This window comes from Myotis nattereri, assembly GCF_964212035.1.
Source record: "Myotis nattereri genome assembly, chromosome: 2".
In the NCBI taxonomy this organism is placed as follows: domain Eukaryota; kingdom Metazoa; phylum Chordata; class Mammalia; order Chiroptera; family Vespertilionidae; genus Myotis; species Myotis nattereri.
The window spans coordinates 190,157,512-190,179,513 of record NC_138076.1 but is presented as its reverse complement, the minus strand read 5'-3'; positions in this window follow the sequence as shown (position 1 = coordinate 190,179,513).

The window sequence follows — 22,002 nt, the reverse complement described above, 5'->3', positions numbered from 1 at the left end:
CTTAATTAGGGTACTCCTAAGGCTTAGGAAGAGCCACACTCGAGGGGCCAAAGAGCCGCATGTGGCTTGCGAGCTGCAGTTTGCCGACCACGGTTCCATCCTATAAAAGCCTCTTGCCCCATTTTGCAGTTCTCCAAATAAAGACTGACCACTTCATGAAATGTTAAGTAAATATTAAATATAATCTGAAGAAATGGCAAAAGAAAGAGAAAAAATTGACATTCAAAGCATTTGTGGGTGTGTGTACTTAAATGGTGTGGACAGTCAGGTAGTGGCCCATTTTATTAGTCATCAGCAGGACTAGATACAAAGATTGAGAGCAAGAAGAAAACATGGTCACTGCTTCTCCCTAAACAAGAAGTGCTTTTGCATGGTGGAAACACAACTCTGTTGAGAATGCCGCAGCAGTGAGAATAATGGAATTGTGCATGTGTGTGTTGAGGGCAGGTGGTAGGGAAGGGGAGAGTGTTGTTAACTTAACTACCCTCCTAAGACAGGTCATGAAAAATGAAGGAATTGTGCTAAACTTAAGAGCACATAACATCTAGAGGCATTCAAATGTCAATATTCAAAGGAATGTGCCTGTCCAAAGAAATCCAGTTTCCTGCTAGAATCAGCCTGTGGGGCACCAGGTTCTGACCTTTGGGTTAGACTCCAGTATCTGTGGGATGATACTTGGGATGCCTACTGTTCAACCAGGAAAAACCTATCTCCTACTCTAGTGGGGAAGCTTTAAAGAAGATTGAATGTGGGGGAACCAAAGCCCACCTTTGATTGTCCTGATGAAGCTCTTTGTGATGTTAGACTGCTTTGAATTGTTCAGATTACAGGGCATGAACTTGAGGATTACTCCTAGGATAACCTGGGAGATCAGAAGTGGCTAATTCCTAGGCAGAGGACATCACCAGTTAGGGTAAGTTTCCCTGACTGAAGGGGATGGAGAATCAGGACTCAAGCTGTGGAAGGCTGAAAAGAGGTGCATCCTTAGAAGATGGAAGATTTTCTAAATAGTGGAGTAAACACAGGAATTACAGTATATATATCCAGAAACCAACCTTTTGTAATAGGTTTCTTTTTGGTTTTCCTCCCACAATCATGGGAATAGTCATATGTAATGTCCATCTCAAATTTAAAGTTTGCGTGTAGCATTTCCTTTAGATAGACAACTTTTCAGAGTGTCTCTCCTAGCCACATATTGAGGTGGAATACAGAATTTAAGAACCAGAGTGTGACAGTAAATGGAGGCTTCCCTGTATTCATGCTTTAGCTCCAGGTGTTCCAGAGGGCAACCATCCAGAAGTGAGTGGTGGTCCACAGTGAGGTGTAGAATGATAACAGGCAGCAGCTGCAGCACAGTTGAATTCCAAGTAAATATGAGACCTCCTTTCCCCTCATACACTGACATTTATAGTGGTAATGGTTCTCAATCTGTGTATTAAAATCATCTGGGAGGTTTTAAAATGCCCGATGCCCATGTTGCACCCTGGAACAATTGAATTAGAACAGTCGTGGGCAAACTACGGCCCGCGGGCCGGATCCGGCCCGTTTGAAATGAATAAAACTAAAAAAAAAAAGACTGTACCCTTTTACGTAATGATGTTTACTTTGAATTTATATTAGTTCACACAAACACTCCATCCATGCCTTTGTTCCGGCCCTCCGGTCCAGTTTAAGAACCCATTGTGGCCCTCGAGTCAAAAATTTTGCCCACCCCTGAATTAGAATCTTTGGGTGGGGAGGCGGGGGAGATGAGATCCAGACATCAACATTTTCAAAGCACCCCAGATGCCTCCAATATGCAATCAAAATTGAGAACTGCCACTCTACGTGACCTTTGTTAGGGGAGGGCAGGCAGGTTGATGTCTGGGTGTGGAGGTAAGAAAACTGTAGTGCACTGAAGAGAAATGATGTGTTGAAGACCACAAATGATAGCTTCGACCTATTTTTTTTATGGCCTAATTTTTTTGACAGGTTCCCAGGCTCTGTATCAGAACCACCTTTCTGGAGGCCTTTCCCATTCTCTTGGTCATTCTAGAATGCTATAAGAAGTTGCTTCCTGAGAATAACTTACATTTGTGAAAGGACTATTTTGAACCTATAAAAAGGATAAAGAAGGTGTTTGAGTGGCACGTGCAGAAAAAGGATGTCAATGCTGGAGCAGTGGGGAAGCCCATCTTCCTGAGACAGTCAGCTGACCAGGACAGGACTGCATGCCTCCTCCACCCATCCTTAGACTGCTCTTGCTGACAGTCCAGTCCCTTACAGTGGGATTCAGGGTGGCACAGAGACATGAAGAACACAGGTGCTCTGAGCTAATTAATTAAGAGGACCCAGGAGGTAGGAAAGGCAAACAGGATAAAGAACTCACACCTGCTACAGTCTCGAGAATTCCTACGGGTGACCTGGTTAGTTCAGTCTTTTTATTCATTTTTCCTTTGAGGTGCTCTGGTCGTGATCCTAGCTTCAACTAAGTCCTTGATGGTGTTCCCACCAGAAGGCAATACCTGCTCTTAAGCTTCCTTCCCCTTTTAAAAATCAGAGCCAAGATTTGAGTGGAATTTTTATCTTCCCCAACTTTTTTTTGTAAATCAAGTCTCAGATTTTCAAATCAACCTACCACAGAACTTTCAGATTCTTGCTAAAGCAATTCTATGGCAAAGGACAGTTTGTACTTGAAGGTGGTATCTCCACCAATGGAGAGAACGAACTATAACAGAAAGGAACTCTGGCTTTGTTGGGGCTTGTCTACTCCCGGGAACGTTTAGAGAGAAAAGAGACTTTCTGTTTCAGTGCAGAGGGAAATACAGGAGGAATTGTCACAGGGAATCCCTCTGAGAGAACAATTCCAAAGAGACACCACGTCACCTGGAAGATGCCCTGAACCAGGTCTCAGGAGTGCTGGCCTCTAGCCAGGACCCTGCCACACACAAGCTCCTCAGCCATAAATTGGGTTCTACTAACCATTCTCCATAAAAGTCCCTTCCAGTACAGTAAGTCCTCACTTAACCTCGTTGATAGGTTCTTGGAAACTGCAACTTTAAGCAAGACCACATATAACGAAACCGATTTTTCCGCAGGCTGAGTGATACAAACAAGAATCGAGTTCCCACGTGTATTTCTGATCACAAAACATCACCAAACTTCTAAAGACCCAAAACACTTCTAATATTAAACATATAAATAAGTGTGAGTTATATACACCTTCAAGAAAGATTAAGAAGAAGAAGTAAGGTAATTATTTCCCAACCTGCCTATTCCAGTTCAGGATCATGGGCAGCTGGAGCCTTGTCCTGGCAGCTCAGGCTGCAAGGTGGGAACCCACGCCGGACAGGACGCCTTTTGACTGTAGGGAGCACTCACACCCACACCCACACCCACTCAGACGAGAACAATTTAGAACTGTCACCAATTCACCTCAGGTGTGCAGCCTTGGGATGTGGGAGGAAACCTGAATCCTCAGAGAAAACCCAAGCAGACTTGGGGAGAAACTCTACACAGACAGTGGCACTGCTGGGAATTAATTTTTTCCCCTCATTCACATTAAAACAAAACATTATTGGAGGATCAAAGGAGGAGCTCATGGTTCTTAATAAAGCCACGCTGGAATGTGCTTTATGATTTCAATTTGGAAAACTAACCTATCTATATTATTTTCGTTTATTATGAGAAATATCATTTAACTTGAGTAATTTAGAAATCAACGTATAGAACGAGAAATCATCCAGTCAGTACCCATATGTGCAGTCAGTGACAGACTGGGACTAGATTAAAAAGACCATTCACGTAAATGTAATGGCTCAAAGGACAGGATGAGGAGTCAGACCAAGTCTTTGTTGCTTGTCTTGGCTGTGGGAGGAGCTTAGTCACCTTGTAAATAGACCCTCATTGCTGTTGTCCATCTGAAGGTGTATGTGATCAGCTAATTCTTTTAAATGCACTGCACACTGGTTACAATGAGGGCCATTTTGCTTTCCTGATACCTCTAAGCCAGTGGTTCTCAACCTTGGCTGCACATTAGAATCACCTGGGAATCTTTTTAAAATCTTGATTTCTGGGCCTCATCCTCTGGAAATTCTGTGTCTTTGTTATGGGGTGGGGTCACAACATTAGTAACAAAGAAACAGAATTTCTGGAGGATGAGGCCCAGAAATCAGGATTTTAAAAAGATTCCCAGTTGATTATAATGTGCAGCCAAGTTTGAGAACCACTGCTAAGCAATGGAAGAAGAATTCATTAAAGAGTAAGACAATTACCAGTTTATAAGAAATAAAGAGGGCAGAGGTACATGTTAAATATTACCATGGGGACACCACCAGCAAAATCCAACTGTGGAAACCTCTACAAGACAAAAGACTCAATTTCTTTAACAAATACATTTCAAGAAAAAGAAGAGTTAAGGGGTGATCCTATGATTCAAAAGAAATTTAAGAAATAGCAACTAATTTTGTGGACCATATCTGGCTTACAATGAAAAAAAAAAAAAAACCACCTGTAAAACAGTACTATATTTGAGACAATTAGATTTTGAGCAGTAACTACATATTTGCTAGCAAGGAATTACTGCTAAATTTTAATGTTTATAATAATATTTAAGTGACTTTAAAACAGAGCCCTTAAATTTTAGAGATGCATAGTGAAATATTTACAATTACACAATTATGGAATTTGTTTCAAAATAATATAGAAAGGGGAAATGGATAGGGGTATGGTTGAAACAAGACTGGCATAAGTTGATCATTGTTGAAACTTGGTGATGATTACACGGAGGTTCATTATACCATTCTGTCTATTTTTTAATATGTTAAAATTGTCCATGCTGAGAAAAAAGTAGATGACAGTTATGTAGTAAAGAATCTTATGGAAACTAAGAAATTATGTTAAGGTCATAATATTATAATCTCCCCCAACCCCTTACCAAGAGATGACAGCATCAGTGAGTAGAAACAGATTCCTAACTCAGCTGGATCCATCAGTCCAGGCGAACACTGACAACCAGAAACAACTGGAAAGGAGTTTTTCCCCAAGAGCATCTTGTTTTATAACAAGGTTTCCCAAGCCACTGTAAAGAAAGCACAAAGACCCCTCCCCTGGGGGAAAAAAAAAGGAAACAACTATGATTCTTGATTTTTTTTTTTACCCTGATAATTTGTGGTAAGTTTCTTTATTTTTTGAATATAAAGTGACAGAAATAATTTGCCATTAGAAAAGAGAAAGAATCTGACTATTTACAGCTTTTATACATCACAAAGTTTTTCTTGTTTTTATGTTGTGTCTTTTTTAAAATTCATTTTGATTTTTGTTCCTGCATCATTTGAACAAGTCCAAACTGGAAATCTATACAGCTCACAAAAAAGCCCTCCACCCAAAAGACCCCCCACCCCCACCCAACCCCAATGAGAAACAAGATAAATCAAAAGAATGAAATCAACTTATTTCTTTTAAGGTAAGTCATTTGCTTATATATATACTTGTGATTATTTTTTTTCAAGTTCAAACACCAAAATCCAAGAGAGAAAGGAAAAAATAAAAAGACCCAGTCATCCTCCCCCTCCCCCCCACTCCAGAATCTCAATTGATCCCTGCACATCCAAAATAAGAAATATATATTTACAGAAAACAAAACAAAACAAACAAACAGAAAAGAACTTGGAGGTGGATGGGCTGGGGATCTGAGAGTTAAGAGGAAGGAGAGCCAGCCCCAGGGAGGGGGTGGGATCTGGGCCTCACAGATCCAGGCAAGTATGAGCCTTCTGTGTCTTCCCTGGGGAGAATAACACACTGGAAATGGGGAAAGCTCTGAATGGGTCCCCTTAGCCATGTTGCCTTGGGAGAGGTTCGGCTCTGAGTCTGCTACCCAAGCTACCAAGGGATTTGTATTTTGTGGTTTCCATCATCACCTCCTCACACTCACTCACACGTGCACGTACTCACAGGCACACACACATGCACCAGTCCTGTGACTAAGTATAATTATGACCCTGCTGGAGCACTGTCCCCTATCAAGTGGAGGAAAAGAGATTTGCCCTTAGGAACAAAAGTTCATTGCTCTTTCCAGTCCCTTCTCTGATCTGCGCTATAACATGCCATCTAGCTCCCTGAAATGTTTCCACAAGAATCGTGGCCACTCTGAAGTATGAATGTTGGGGTGGCCATTGGGAAACAAAGCTCCCATGAAGACATGCCCCCACTTCTTATAAATGCCCTTAAAAAACAGGTGCACCCACTGAACTAGGGTGGAAGGCAACCTGAAGGAGGGGAAATCTGAGGCAGAGGCAATGGAAGCCACATTGTTTTCTGCTTGCCCTTGAAAGGCTGCATTCCCAGAGATGAGAAAGCTGAGGGCATGACAACACCATCCCAGGTCAGCTTCTTCTTTCCTTCTTTAATGGGCTTCTTTAGTCTTCAGTGTGTGAAGCACAGTATAACCCCTTGATTGGTTGCAATATCCTTCCAACACAAGAACCAAAGCTCTGGCATGGGATAAGCCAGGATGAACCCAACTTCATCTTTTGGGGAAAATGCCAGATGGGACATGATGAGGCACGTGGACAGAGAAGTTGAGCCAGTAGCAGCAGCAGTTGTGGTCAAGTTCATGCCCTGTTCTAGATTCTGCAGAGGCTTGGAGAAATAGTGCACCAGAAATGGTGGAACAGCTTCTGTCTCTTTTCAAATTATGAGTGTTGTTTCTTTTTAAGGGCACAGAAAAGAAAATAGAATCAGCACACCATTTGTGTCTGAAGTATGTGGAATGTTCCTGGGGTCAGACTCTAGGTTGCTCTTGCTAAATCTCCAAATGCCAACACTGTGGCTCTCCCTCCACCCCACCTCCCTTGGCCAAATTTCTGATTTTTTTCAGGTTCTCCCCTAAAAGCCTTCACTTGTTCCGTTTTCATGTAGGCCCACTCAAAGTCCTCCCCTACCCAATTCTCTCCTGATCAAACCTCTTGCCCAAAGCTTTTGAAGACTTTTGATCATTTCCTTATGCTACTGTCCTACTGCTTATCTCTGTCTCAAAAGAAAAATACTAAATAAAAATGATCAGTCAAAGAAAACGTCCACTTAGCAGAATTGGGCAGAAGCAAAGCTACTTTCTAATCCTTTAACTTTGATTTTTAAAAAAGATAAACAAGGAAAAAGGTGAACAAAGAATTATGATTTCCCCAAGGAAACTAACTTAGTTGGGAGTCTTGAAAATAGAAAGGACAAGATTTACTGTGCAAATGTGTTCTTTCCAGGGCAAATAATAAAAATGCAGCCTTAACCCATGATCACATTTGCTGGCTTATATGCTGCGACCTACCTCAGATGGCAATAGTGTTTTTAGTGGAAGTTAAAAAAACAAACATTTGGACTTAAGAAGAGGAACCTATATTGTGTGTTCTGCTGGTGAGACCCTCCCCTGAGTACTCACAGCCTGACCACCTCAATCTGACAAAGAAACCATCAGGACTGATCCAAATGCCCAAAAGTCTTGCCTGGGATGGTAATTATGAGAACTCTAAGACTTTCAGAATATCTCTCATCACTCAGACTATTACTCCCAGGAGACCAGGTACCTCCCCCAGCTGTGCTCATTTCCCATCTTTTATGAACTCCCCAAATCTTTCCCTGAATCCAGGGTTCATCAGCCACAATACTGACAATAAATGTTACCTCTTTGCTCTCACTGAAATGTGGCCCTTCCTTGGGGATCCTCTCAGGGGCAGGCATCTCTGTCCCACATTCCCCATGCCACTGGGCCTAGAGGTGGAATAGGCACCTTCCTTGCCACTTTTGGACTATCTTCCCTTCCCTCTTCCTTAAAAATCAAGCCAAAGCAACAATTCAGCTTTGAAGCATATCAGACTATACTAGATGCTTTCTTTATCTGAAGCAGTAATTTAGATACTCCTGTCACTGTCTCAATACCACTCTCATCATAATTTTTGTTGACTTTGATAGTCAGATGAACAACTGTTGTTTCTATATCCCGGCCTCTCCGTTCCTTGGCCTCTGTTCCTTCAATAACCTTTTCAACACCTAATCTCAGCCCCCATCCCCCACACACTGACCCCAGATTACATCACTACCAATAAATACAACCTCTTCATTATCAAAGCCTCCAGTATCCCACTCTCTAACTCAGTTTCCAGATTACTTCTTCTGCAACCTGATTCAATAATTTTGAGACTCCAGCCTGCATCTCAATCCCTTTCCCCAACCAGGCTTCATTATTCCTAATTCCCTAATGCTGACGTTGCATTGCCCTTAACTCCGTGTCTCTTACTGCCTTCACTGGATTCACCTGGTTAACCCTCAAACCTGCTTAAATCCAGTTCGCCACTCTATCAAAGCAGATGAAAGTAGCTGAAGAAAATTTCTTAATTTCTTAAATTTCTTTCAAACTCATGACCATAGGAACCTCAAGTAAATGCTTCATGCCACTCAGCATGTCTCTTACATATCCTTTGTCTCTTTACTCTTGTTAGATAGCTATATAAGTAATTCATGACTTATTCTCTTCTCAAACCTCCAATATCCATTCCCCAATACTCAGCCTCAATTGACAAAATCCCTTTGTGTTTAAACAAAAAATTATCAATCAGGCAATACATACTCCCACTATCACATTTACCAATGCACTTATATCTGAGCCCAAATATACTATCTGCCTCTACTACTATAACAACCTTTAGGGAAAGTCATAAAGCCAATCCCTCTACTTGTGCCCTGGATGCTATCCCTCTTACTTCATCAAAAACATCACTCCAGTAGTTATCCCATCTCCTTAAACATCATTCATTTTCCCTCTCTTTTGGATCATTCTGATCAGTATAAAACAGGTATAATTTCTCCCATCTTAAAAAAAATAAAACCCTCCTTGGACCTAACATCCTTTACCATCTACCATGTTCCCTTTATAGCCAAACTGAAAGAGTTGCCTATTTATATTGTCTTCATTTTCTGTGCTCCCACTCTTTCTTGAACCCGCCCCTATCATGCTTTTGTCCCCAGCAGTCCGCTAAGCTTTTCCAGGTCATCAATGGAGCGATCTACATGTTTCCAGATTATCTTATTCTACTCAGTAGAGCCTGACTTACCCCTGGCCACTTTTCCCAGTGGCTCATCTCCTGGGGCTCTGAACATCCTGGAAGCTCTCTTCTATCTGCACTCACTCCCTAGATCCAGCCTCATGGCTTCAATACCATCCAAATGCTTATGAATTATAAATTATATCTTCAGGTTCTACCTCTTTCCTAAATTCCAGGTTCATATAGCCAATCAGCACTTCCATTTGGATGTCTGATGGGCATATTGCTATAAGGTTCTCTTTTGCAATCTACTTCACCTGTAGGATTCTTATCTTATTAATGGTGACTCCAAAATTCTAGTAGTTGAGGCTGAAAATTCTAGGGTGATTCTTGATTCTTTTCTTTCTCTTTCTTGATATCTAATTCATCAGCAAACCTTTAAAAATATTTCCAGAATTCACCACTTCTCACCACCTCCTTTGTTAGCACCATAGTGATTGACCTGGATTATTGCAGTACCTACTAACTGGTCTAGCTGTTTTTCTATTGCCCACCCTCTCACAATATATATTCTCAATACAACAGTCACAATGCTTCCTTTTAAATGAAAGTCTGGGTTCATATCACTCTCTACCCAGAACTTTCTAGTGATTTTGCATCTTGCTCTTAGTAGAAACCCAAATATTTACCAGTATTTAGTGTACAAGACTTATGGGTCAATAACACCTACCTGACCTCACCTCTCACATTCTGTCCTCAAGTATTGGCCTCCTGGCTTTTCCTCAAGTACTCTAAGCATGGGGCTTAACCACACAGCCTTTGTACTTATTTTCACTTGAAAAGCCTTTCACATAGAAAGCCCCAAGGCTCATTCCCTCATTTTCTTTAAGCCTTGCTCACATATTACTTTTTTTATAGAAGCTTTTCCTGTCCACCCTATAAAAAGTAACAACCATATACCCAATCATAATCTCCTATTCCCTTAATCTACCTCATTTTTCTCACAGCACTTTGCAATCTCTGACATGAAATATGTTTATTTGTTTATTGTCTATTTCCTTTCAGTATGTAACCTTCATGAGGGCCTGATTGTTCACTTTTGTATCCCTGGCATGGGGTTCCCACTCAATAAATATCAATATGTGATTAAATCATCTCTTCAAAACTTTCTTATACACTGCAGGCCAAATCTCTCCAAAAGAAGATTTCAGGAAAAAAATTCTGGATATTTATTCTAAATTTTAACCAAATATCTAAATGAGGATAAAGCTTATTTTCTATGCTCTCTTATAAAGTGAAGATTTAGGTTTATTATCATTTTTTAATCATTAAGAAATGACCTCGAGTCTCAGTCAACAGCTCTCTGAACCTCTCTTTCTGTTGCCTAACTCCCAAATCCTTTGTGGATACAATAGAATTTATAGAGACTCTGAATGTTTCAGAGGATTAGTTAACGTTTGAGCTCAGATTTTGATCTATTGCCCTTCAATAATATTTTATAGCTTAAAAGATCATGTCTGAGTCAGTAAATTCCATGTTAATATGTGTAATACTCAGGATGAAATCAATCTGTAAATGCTTATTTGTAATTTAATCGACCCATTTCCTTCCTGAAGTAAATGGTAATCAGATTATAAACCTGGTGTTTTCACTGGAGATGGGGAGATATAATCTTATTTAAAGATTTTATTTCTCAGAGGTCACCTAACTTTGTGATCCAAAATCATTCCAAAATTGAGCAAAAGGTTCTACTAACTCTATTCCCCAGATGTGTTTTGCTCCACACACTGCCCTTGGCTTCCCAATTTAAGTAAGTATAATCATAATGGCCTTCTACTCAGAATATTCTTAACTGGAGACTATAAATCATTTGAGAGGGGCTGCCCTAAAGGTTTGTAGACAAGGTTTGGAAAAGGTAAGGTGTCATGCTCATCAGCATCTTCCTGGAAGACAATGACTCTCTCTAAAGTCAGGCTGTCACCATTTCCTGCATAATCATCGGTAGCATAGCTTCTCCTTCTGCCAGAGCTGATAGGGAACAGCAAACATACATCTTACAGAGTAAACCAGAACATCTGGATGCCAGGGTCATTGTCTCTTTACCCCAAACCATTCTGCCCTGGCTTCTCCCTTCCTTGCTTCTAGGTTCTTCTCAGCTCTGTGAAGAGCATTCTTTTTAGAACAAAGCTTTCTGTCTGCTTGTCACTGAATCTGTTTCCTAGTTCACCTTCTTGAACTCATTTCAACAGAAGACATATATAAATGGTTAAAGAAAGAATGTGCAACAACAGATCATTGGGTGAAATACATTTAGAAACATGGTGGTCTCTCAGCTGTTCTGTCACCAGCATGTTCAAACTGAAACTCAAGCCTCTCCCATCGTGCAGGACCTGTGCTTTGCAACAATAAAAAAGGGAAGACTATAACAACCACAAAATGCTTTTATGCACATGACAGGTAATTCGGTCAAAGCCCTGGTGCATACTCTCACAGAAGTTGCTTAATATTCCAGAGCACACCCATCTCCACCACAGGCTTTCACTGGAGGTCACCCACTTCCCCAGCACTTGACCTTGAGTTGAAATATCTGGTAATAAAACCTTTCTTGTGTGCTTATCATTCTTTTTACCTTTTCCATCTTCCCAAGTTAAAATATAGTGAGAAAACCATGAGAAATTACTACGAAGGGTTTCTTTTAACAATCTAATAGGATAGATGATAATTCAGCTTAAGAAATACATCCCACCTTTATAGGAAAGAAGGTGAGGGGGGGAACCAAGACCTGAAGGGGAACCAGGAGAGCTGCCAAGAGGGCTGTGAGGTGAGAAATATGGAAGGCTATTCTCATGATAAAACTCACATGGGCATTTTGGTCTATTACAACTACCATTGTTTTTGTTCAGCACCAACCACTGAAATTTGTTGTGGAATCATGACTTTCCAGGAGAGAAAAGAGGAAGATAAATGCCTCAAAGAAGAGATGACTCAGGGGGAGAGAATAATAAACCAAAAGACTGTCAAGACTAAATGAAATATGCTGATTCTATTCGTTCTTCATATCAAACTTTGCCAATAGAATATTTGATTGGTAATGGCCAGACTGGATAGATTTCTCCATCATGTGGCAAAGAATATTGAAAAGGAGACAAAGGAAATCACAATACAATCATAATTGCCCCAGAAGATTGTTGTTTTGTTTTTAGTCTCATTTATCTTCTTGTCTACCAGGCCTTACCCAAACAATATTATACAGATGATTCCTTCATGTAAGCTATAGGAAGCAAGAGGCCAAGAAAATGAAAGGTGCAAGCCAATAATCAAATGGACAAGCTTAGCTTGGGAATGAATCAAAACTATAAAATCAGAGGAATTACATTCTGCCCCCAGGCTGTGAGAAGGAGTTTGAGCTCATGTGGAGGCTGATGTTCAGCAGTGCCTTGGGCTCTGAAATTGACTTTATCTAAACCATTCTGCCTTCCCATAGGACACTTAGTGCCCAGCACTAAATTTACTTCAAATGGGAAGGTACCTTCATTTTACATGTGACATTGGCTTAGCAGTGGCTTCAGTCTTGTGCAGATAAGAATCTTTGTGAAAATGTCCCTCCATAATGCTTCCCTAAACTGTTTTCTTGGTAGATATGCTTTGAGGCTTGCAGTTTTTATTACTACTGTAGTCTTGAAAATTTAGCACAAGAGCTCTGTCATTTTGACTAAATGACTCTCTGTTATTTCATGCCCTAGGATTCCCATGAATCCTGATTTCCTTCTCCAATGAATATAGCTATAGCATAACAGGGAGTGGTCATCTCAGGGGACTAAGATGCTCCAAAGGCTCTGTTGGCCCTCTTACTTGTCATCAAGGAGCACTATGATCCAAGTATTTGTGATGACACTCCTGAGAAAGATAAAGCTACCCTGGGTCAAGATAGAATAGCCCTTCCCCTCTCTCTTAGCTTACTATGTTACCATCATGATTTCATGTGGCCTACTGGGATGATAAAAGGAGAGAAAGATTTGTAATTGGCCTGATTCTAAACTTTGAGCTTAAAGAGGGTTCTAGTAGCCTCTCCAGCACCATTCCCAGGCATAGAAATAAAACTTAACTCTTCACTTTGCCCATATCCTCTCCTAAAGCCAGGCTTCTGAACCAGGCTCTGGGAATGACTACACTGTGCAGTTGATAGTATAGAAGACTCTCCACTCACCCATTTAAGGACTTTTCCATCTTCCCACTTCCTCTCCTATCTTCCCTCTAGGAACAGGATGAAATGAAAAATAAATTCTACATTAAGCTAGGACACTTAGAGTTCATTCACTGCTCTTAGAATCAGCAAAATCTCTAAAGAGAATGTTGTATGACACATACTAAAGTCACTGAACTCTTTGGAAAGACTGATTACTTCCTCAGCTTGATACCATTCATCGTGAACAGGTAGACTACAAGAAAAGGTGGTGGCAGGATTCCCTAGCCCTTGGGTGCTTAAAGAAATCACCATTTTAATCTTGGGGTAAAATCCAGATATCATAAGAATCCTCAGGAGATCTTTATTAGTCTTTAAAACACCCATACCTCCCTTCCTTCAGGTTTTAGGCAAGCAATAATTATTGTTTCTGGGGGATATAGATCCTTCCTTCTGGAATTCATTTATATGTGAGTCTTCTTAATATTTCTATTGATGCTACCAGAACTAACTCATGCCTTAATACTAGAATCCAACTTGTGGTGTTGGAACTTAACTCAATTATGTAGCAGTCACCAGAAGATGAATCTAGGGAACACTCCCTGGAGGTGGCCTTCCTCACTCTGGGCTGACCCAAACTACTGACACCTTCAGAGTATCAGGGCATTCTTTGTACACATTCCTGAAGACTGCCTTCCCTATGGAACACTCTGGAAGAAATCCTCTGTCTTAGGTTTTCTTAAGCTTTTATTTGTGTGTTACATGCTACATAAAAAGTTATTAATAATAATTTTCCACAATGTCTTACCCCACAAAATTTAAAAACACTTATGTTATTCGGCCTTCAACTTCTCTTTATTATAGAAACTTTTCTACCCCTTCTGGTTTTCAAAGCTCTTGTTTTGTTCTTACTTGACTTGATTCCGTAGACTCACGTGGTGTGTGTGTGTGTGTGTGTGTGTGTGTGTGTGTGTGTGTGTGTGTTTGTGTGTGAAGAAGACAACTTTGCATTGGAAAGATGTGGATAAATCAGCTCGCTTCCATGATTTTTCTCCACTGTTAGATGCTGAACACTTAGGGTAGGGTGGACAATTCAGGCACCATTATTCAGTGGGCAGGCTGAGAGTTGAAAATTCAGACAAGTTTGGTTCTGCCAAGAATTTCCTATATAGCCTGCCAAGAATAACCTATTTAATCATCAAATTTTGCTGTGCTCCAACTTTCCTATATGTAAAATTAAAAGATGATAATATTCCTCTGCCAAAGGAGGCCATTTAGTGGTTATGGTAAATTATTCAACATCCACATATCAATTACTTGAATTTACTCAGAATGTACCACAGGCTCAAGGTGGTGGAGGCCTAAGTGGGCTGCTGGTGATTCTAGAGACTCCATTCTTCTCCACAGATGAAGATTCAGGCTACAAACTGCCATAGCTCAGGACCTTTTATATGGGAATTAAGTTAAAACTGTTTAAGGAATGACACCTCAAGACATTTTTGTTATTTCAGCCTTCAACTTCTATTACAGAAAGTTTTTTACTCCTTTTTGGGAGGTAGAAAATGTGCCCCATTTCTTGTGCCAGCTACCAAGAAATAACCAATATAACTTCCCTGATCATCAAAAGTGTTCAGGAGTCTCAGGAGCAATCAGTAACAATGTTGTTCTCTTTTCTGGGACCCAAAGTAGCCAGTTTTGCACAGCAGGCTCTGTCCTCTGTCATTAAAACATGGGAGTGCTGATTGTACCAGACTTGTTGGACCCTGGTTTAGAAACATTAAATACCATGCATGTGTTCAAGCTCTGTGCTCTTTCAGCTTCTCATCCTAACAGTGGTGTGTGTGTGTGTGTGTGTGTGTGTGTGTGTGTGTGTGTGTGTCTTTTGAGGGTGAGCTACTTGAAACTGACTCAGGACATAGAATACCTCAAGACCCCTAAATTGAGAAACAGTAATAAGTCAAAGAGATGACAAGTGATGAGGAAAAACACAGCTGTAAGTGCTCTGGTTGACATCCAATTGCATTCACAACACATAAAGGGTATTTTTACTATGTCGTGTTTTTATCAGTAAGAGTTCTACCTGGATGCTTCTCTAGCCTCCATGCTTCCTGCTGATGTGAAGTCTTGATATTTTCCTTGCTCCTGACCCTGGGAGAGAAAAAACTACTGAATCACCTAAAGTACATATCACCATTCCCACCCTACCGAGGACGCATCTCTCCACCCTCGCTCACGGTGTTGTCAAGAAGAGATGTGAGCACACATGGATCTGAATGTGTCTAAGCAAGGGGACTGTCTGTCCCTAGGAAGCCTGTCTTCTGCTCCACTATCCTCCCAGCACTGATCCATGAACATGACAGACCACACAGATTCCAGAGCAAAGCAGGGACAGTTGGCACGACAACTAGGTTGGTCCATCACAAACAAACAAAATGCTCCCTTCACATAAAGCCTGGATATTTCTGTCAACCCTGTAGGTGTTGGTGATCCACAGGCAAGATAGAGAAGAAGAAAAAAGACTGGCTCAATAAAGTATAATAGTCCACCCAGTTCTAAATGAACACTTCTATCTACCAATACTATATCCCTGTTCCTCCATAAAGTGATTGACATTGGCAATTTGGGATCTATTTATTAGGAGTGTATGGTGTGTGTGTGTGAGTGTGAGTGTGTTGGGAAGATGCACAAGCATGAGGGAGCTCATGGAAAAGAGATCAAATTAGGTGCAATTGTGTTGTCTGGGTGAATTTGTGGAAGCAATTTATAAGTTAGTGAGAGAGAGCACAACTCAAGGAGAGGCAATGTAATGGCCTGGTCTCTGGTTTGCAGCTGATTCTTAGGTCACAGCTAAAAGGAGCTTTAAAATAGCCCTTGATTTAAAAAAGAATGATCAATTACAATTAAAATGTGACAGTGACATTGGGAGTTAACTACACAAACTTCTGAATATGACAGAAGTTTTTTAAAAATACTCCCTCTGGAAACAGATAATATCCATATCTAAGAAAAGCAGGTAGTGCAGGCCATTCATATTCCAGTGACGACATCTCCTGAAGCTGCATGTCTATCAGATCTGAGAGACAAGCTCTCTCTAAGCATCTGAAAAGTTCCTTACACCTAACATTTAATCAATATCCTCCATGGTCTCACCCTCTGTCACTTACTTTGTTTGCATACATGTATTCCAAGTACTCTCTATTAACCGGAAGACTGTCTTAGAAAATCCAAATTCCCATTTGAAATAATATGTAACATGGAAATGTGGGCATGTGATGTATTGCTCTGATTGCGGGTAGGTGTAGAAATAGAGAGGTAACTTCAGAGGGATTCGTCCTTAGATTTTACTTCAGATCAAGTATCCTCAGGTTAAAATAAAGTGATTCCTTTTCAATTATAATTTATAGTATCAAATATTTACTAGTGCCTTCCATATATAAGATGCACTGGTAGATGCTAAGGAGATAAAAAGATGAGTAAATATATGATCCCTGACCACATGTTGTTTATAATCTAGTCTAGCAAGTTATTTAAATAACTATAAATTAAGATGGCCTGTGATAGTTGCTATTAGAGAGATACAATTAAAGTGTTATTAGCATTCAGTGTTTTCATGGATAAGAGATGAAGGAAAGTGAATATAGTGGTCCATTTGTTCTTTGAAGATTTGTATAGAGGGAGATGTAAGAAGGGAGTCAGATGGGAGATAGAGAGGAGAGAGTTTGGAGCAATTTAAGTAAAGTAAGAAGTGGGAAAACGAGTCAGTATAGGAAGGTTAAGAGACAAATATCTTATTCTGCGAATGAGGATGAATTCCAAATTTCCACTCCTACACCCTGCTTCTCACTTTAACTTAATGTATGTATTTCCAACCACCCTCTGAACAATTAACTTCATATTGAGTCAGATCCAAGATCATCTCTGCAAACCAACAGAAGGTGGCTGAAGATTTGGAATTTGTTCTCATTCAAAGAAATGCTGAAGCCATAGAAGACAGAGATATTGCTCCAGAAGCCTGGAGAAAAGGAGGATAAGAGTGTCAAGCTCAGAGCACCGCGGCAAGTCAATGCTGAGGAGATGGGAGGAAGAGCAGAAACCAATGGTGGACACAGAGAGGACCAGAGGGCTAGGATGAAAACCAGAATGGGCTGCTTCTCCATCATAAGTTTAGGTTAATCTCCATGAAGCTGAAGAACAAGAAAAAAGGGGGATTTGAATTTTGTAACAAGAAGTTCATTGAAATCTTGCCATAGAATACTTTCAATAGAGTGGTAGTGTGATGCCCAATTTTAAAATTCAGTTCATGAATACTAGATGAGGAAGTTAAAAAAAGGAAGACTAGCCTTTTGAGGAGTTTGGAAGTGAAAAAAATAAATGGAGATAGTACATGAATTCGAGAATCTAATTGGACTGAGAGATTTGTTTTTCAAGATTGTTGTAAGATTTGTTTTTAGAGAAGCTACTAGGCAGGTGTGTGTAAGAAATTAAAGATGCAACAGACAGAAGTATTATTGGCTGGAGTGGAACTTAGAAGAGGTTAGAGGGTGGGTGCCAGAGACAGGGAGTGAGGATGGAAAAGATGAATGAGCACAGAAGAAATTTAAAGTAGAGAGAATTTACATAATAATTCATAAATTAGATATCTTTTCTTAGTAGCATGATAGGAGAGACTGCCCGTTGCAATAGAGTAGATAATATGATAGGTAAAATGAAAAATAAATTTAACAAACACTTTGAGAATATGACATGGAATTAACATTGGAGAAATAAAAAGATGCCCAAGCTGGGTAGGGTTCTGGTGAGATTAAATGGGTCAAGTTTGTGCTCTTCAGCATCAGTTTAAGACCTTGGAGATGGAAGGAAAGAAGAAGACATTGCTGGTGACAGTACTGTTGATTCGGTGAACATGGGGTTAGATCAGGGGTGGGCAAACTTTTTGACTCGAGGGCCACAATGGGTTCTTAAACTGGACCGGAGGGCCGGAACAAAAGCATGGATGGAGTGTTTGTGTGAACTAATATAAATTCAAAGTAAACATCATTATATAAAAGGGTATGGTCTTTTTTTTTTTTTTAGTTTTATTCATTTCAAATGGGCCGATTCCGACCTGCGGGCCGTAGTTTGCCCACGGCTGGGTTAGACCAAAGAGGGAAGTACATGAAGTCAGAGGGTTTTATGGACCAGAACAACAGAGGGAGCTTGAAGGAAAGTTGATAAGATCCAGAAAATGCAAGGTTGTGGCCAGAAAGGGAATTTCATAGTTTTATCTGAAAGAATTCTCAAAAGAAGAAATCTAGGGCTGGTCATTATGTGGAAAGCTGAATCTCTGCAGTGTTATTAAAATAATATAATGGGTAATATCTTGGATGCACACCCTGAAACCAGAAAACATTAAATCTGCATGGATAAATATACTAATTTATACACAGCTATTTATAGATACATACTACATACATTGAAATATTTTATACTTTTGTGTTCATATATTATATAAACATAATATACGTCATTTTAAAATCTTTTATATTCTTCACAGCACCAGCCCAGGGCATAGTATATACTCAATAAACATTGGTTTAATGTAACTAACATATTTAACTATGTTAAAGAGCTTTTATTTTTCCCCCTCCTACATAGTATAGGAATCTGCTCCACTCCCTAAAGTACAATGCTCAAATAATTACAAATAAAGAGAATTCTGATTTAAAATGTGGAGTAACAGTTTTATAGTGGGCTTAGTGTTGTGCTTTTAATTTATCCTAACTCTTAGACTGAGTTCCATTTACTTTACCTTTGCCAAAATACAGATTCTATCCACCAGTCTCAAGGCTAAGGGAAATTCTGCTCATCCACTCTGCTTTCCATCTTCAGTTCTCATCAGGAGTCCTCACCCTCCGACTTACACTGGCAATTATGTTTAGAAGTATGGAATAGTGCCAGAAACTCTCTCTGATGAGTCTGAGATGGATGCAAATGGCCACACTGGCAGAGAAGGGTTAATGATTTCTAACTTTCCTCACTTATTCCAGCACTGCTATCCTAACTCATCACTCTTTGGGCAAAATTCATTTTCCTTGCTTCAGTATTATAAATGAGAGGCCCCAAACTTCACTAAGCTACTTCTCTTTCTCCAAGGCATGGAAATAGTACTGACTTTAAGGTGATTTTTTGACAGGGTTCTAGGCCATGAGAATAGATAGGTCTATATACTTGAAGTCATAGAACCCATAAGGTATGATTGAGCTGTGGCTGTAAAGAGATGGAGATGGGATGTATTCTGTTATCATGTGATTATATGTAATACTGGAATCTCCAAATTAGAATGGAATCTTCCATCTAGATTAGTAGCAGTTCTCAGAATGACAAATGTATATTTCAGTGACACCCCAAATATCTGATAGGTCTAAAAAAGAATTGCCCACTGGTTAAGTAGCACGTGGTAGTCCAGTAGCTCCTTAACAGTTAGTTAAGTGTGTGTTGGGATCATTGGGCACCCTCTTTGGAGTTTGGGAAGTAAAATATACAGAGCAACTCAGCAAAATTGGAAGATTAATTGAACTGGAACAGAGAACAGATAATTACAGTAACTTTTTATTATCATAACATTAATTCAATTGATTTTTCTAGCTGCCCACTCAGTAACCTGTAATGGAGGAGAAGCATCTGTCTTCCATTTTCTGTTGAAAAAGTCATAGTCCTTAACCCACCCTATAAGGTACTGAATTTATAAATTCGTAAACTACATATTCATCTGACTGCTTATTGAAAATAATTCCTAGCTAGGAGTCCTAATCCCATGTCACATGAACCTTAAGTAAAAGCAGATGGAAGATGGGAGGGTTTAAATGTGCTTATACTCTAGAACCTATGTCTTTACTCTCTACTCTGTTACTCTCAGTGTTCTTTGCTCTCTCTGTCTTCTTCTATATCATTAATTTATTCCCAGGAAAATAAATGAGAAACCTAATGCACACTAGGTATTTCAGTGTATAAATCCCTAATATGGCTTAATATATCACCCTTCCTGGTTTCATTTAAATGACAGATGAGCAGCTCAGTGATAAAGGAGTAAATCTGTGTGAGAAGCCAGTATTTGGAGAAGGATGGGGAATGAAAAGTGAAGGTCTTCTCAGGACCTCTGAAATCACACCATGGACCATATACCATTTGTAAGGCCAGATACATTCCAGTATAACTATCTACTCTTAACTGCTTCTCATCCATGTAGAGTTTCTTAGACAGGAAGGATAGTCTCTGACACTCAAGCGAAGAAAGCAAATGCTCTACCAAAGTATTTGGCAGTCTACTGAGCACACATTTTTTATATGGCTTTGGGCTCAGAGAGCACATAATTTATGGCCATAATACCTGGAAACACCGAATGCATTCATCAATAGCACTGCAGCTGCATTATTTATGCACACATCTAAATCATTCCTAACACACCAAGCAGACACATACAGGTGTTAAGCAATGACTAGGATTTTTACAGAGAGTTTGGGATTAAAAGAATAAAGTAATTTTAGAATAGCTTTCTCCAAAGGCTATTGCCCAAACCATCTGGTTATTCTGTCCATAAATCTTGAACTAACTAACTAAACCAACCAAACAAACAAACAACAAACAAAATCCCAAAGAAACTCTAGTTCTTAAATGAGATGCGCAGGTGACCAGCACACTGCAGTTTTGGTTACACAGTTCTTCACCTCTCATGCAGAGAGTTTCCCCTTGGGCAACTTTAGATGCAAAGAGAGACTGGGTGGGTGATATTCACTTAATTATAGATGACTCTCATTTTATCACAGTATACATGCATTTTGGCACTACTGACACCACCAACATTTAATGGAATCATTTGGGATTTTCTCCCCCAATCACAACATGGGTGGCTGGCTCAGGGGAATCCACAGCGAGAATGTTTCCTGCATCTGGCTGAGAATACACAGTGAAATACTTTGAAATTACAAGACCCACTAGACATGCATCACTCTGAAGGGTATGCACACTCTTGACTCAGGCAAACTCAAGGGCCAGATTATTTGAGGTCAGTAGAAATGCTGAGATTTAAGCAGCCCACTGAAAGGAAAGAGACAGGACCATACCCACGAACCCACTGCCACAGTGGAAGGAAATGATAGAGCACACAAAAATGGGAAACATGGACTCTGAAGAAAATTGGAACAACTATTGCTCTAATAGTGTCTGTGGAATCTCACCATTTTGAATAGACTGGGTCTCTGTCCATCTGTGGAATAGATGGGACTTACTGCTGAATTCATTCTCATGCATTTTACTGGTTTGTTATTTTGGAATGAAGTAACACCTAGAACTTAACAATGCTTAGCCATCCTTTCTTTATGCGTTCTTGAGCAGGCCATGAAAATTTTACTTGATCCTAATTCAAACATCCAGTTGGAGAGAGATGACCAACTGGGGCCAAAGAAGGGGTTAAGGAAAATAAAATGACTCAGCTGACAGATTTGATAATAGAAGATAGGAAAAAAAGTAACGTAATATCGCAGGTAAATGGATTTAGAAATTTCACCCTGTGGTAAACAGAGAGAGGCTTCTGTCACTCACAAAGCCAGAAGTCCAGTGAAAGAAATTCAATTTGCCTGGCTCTAACCCAAGGTCAGGTTAAGAATACCTGGCTTGAGGCAAACAGCCCCCTCGCAATGGCAGAAATGAGGGTAGACAAATATAAAGTCACTGTTGGCATCATCCTTTACATATGTGCCCTTCTACCTCTAAAACCAACTTCTGCAACTTAAGAGAATGATATGGCCACTGAGTTTTGAGCATATCTGGTAA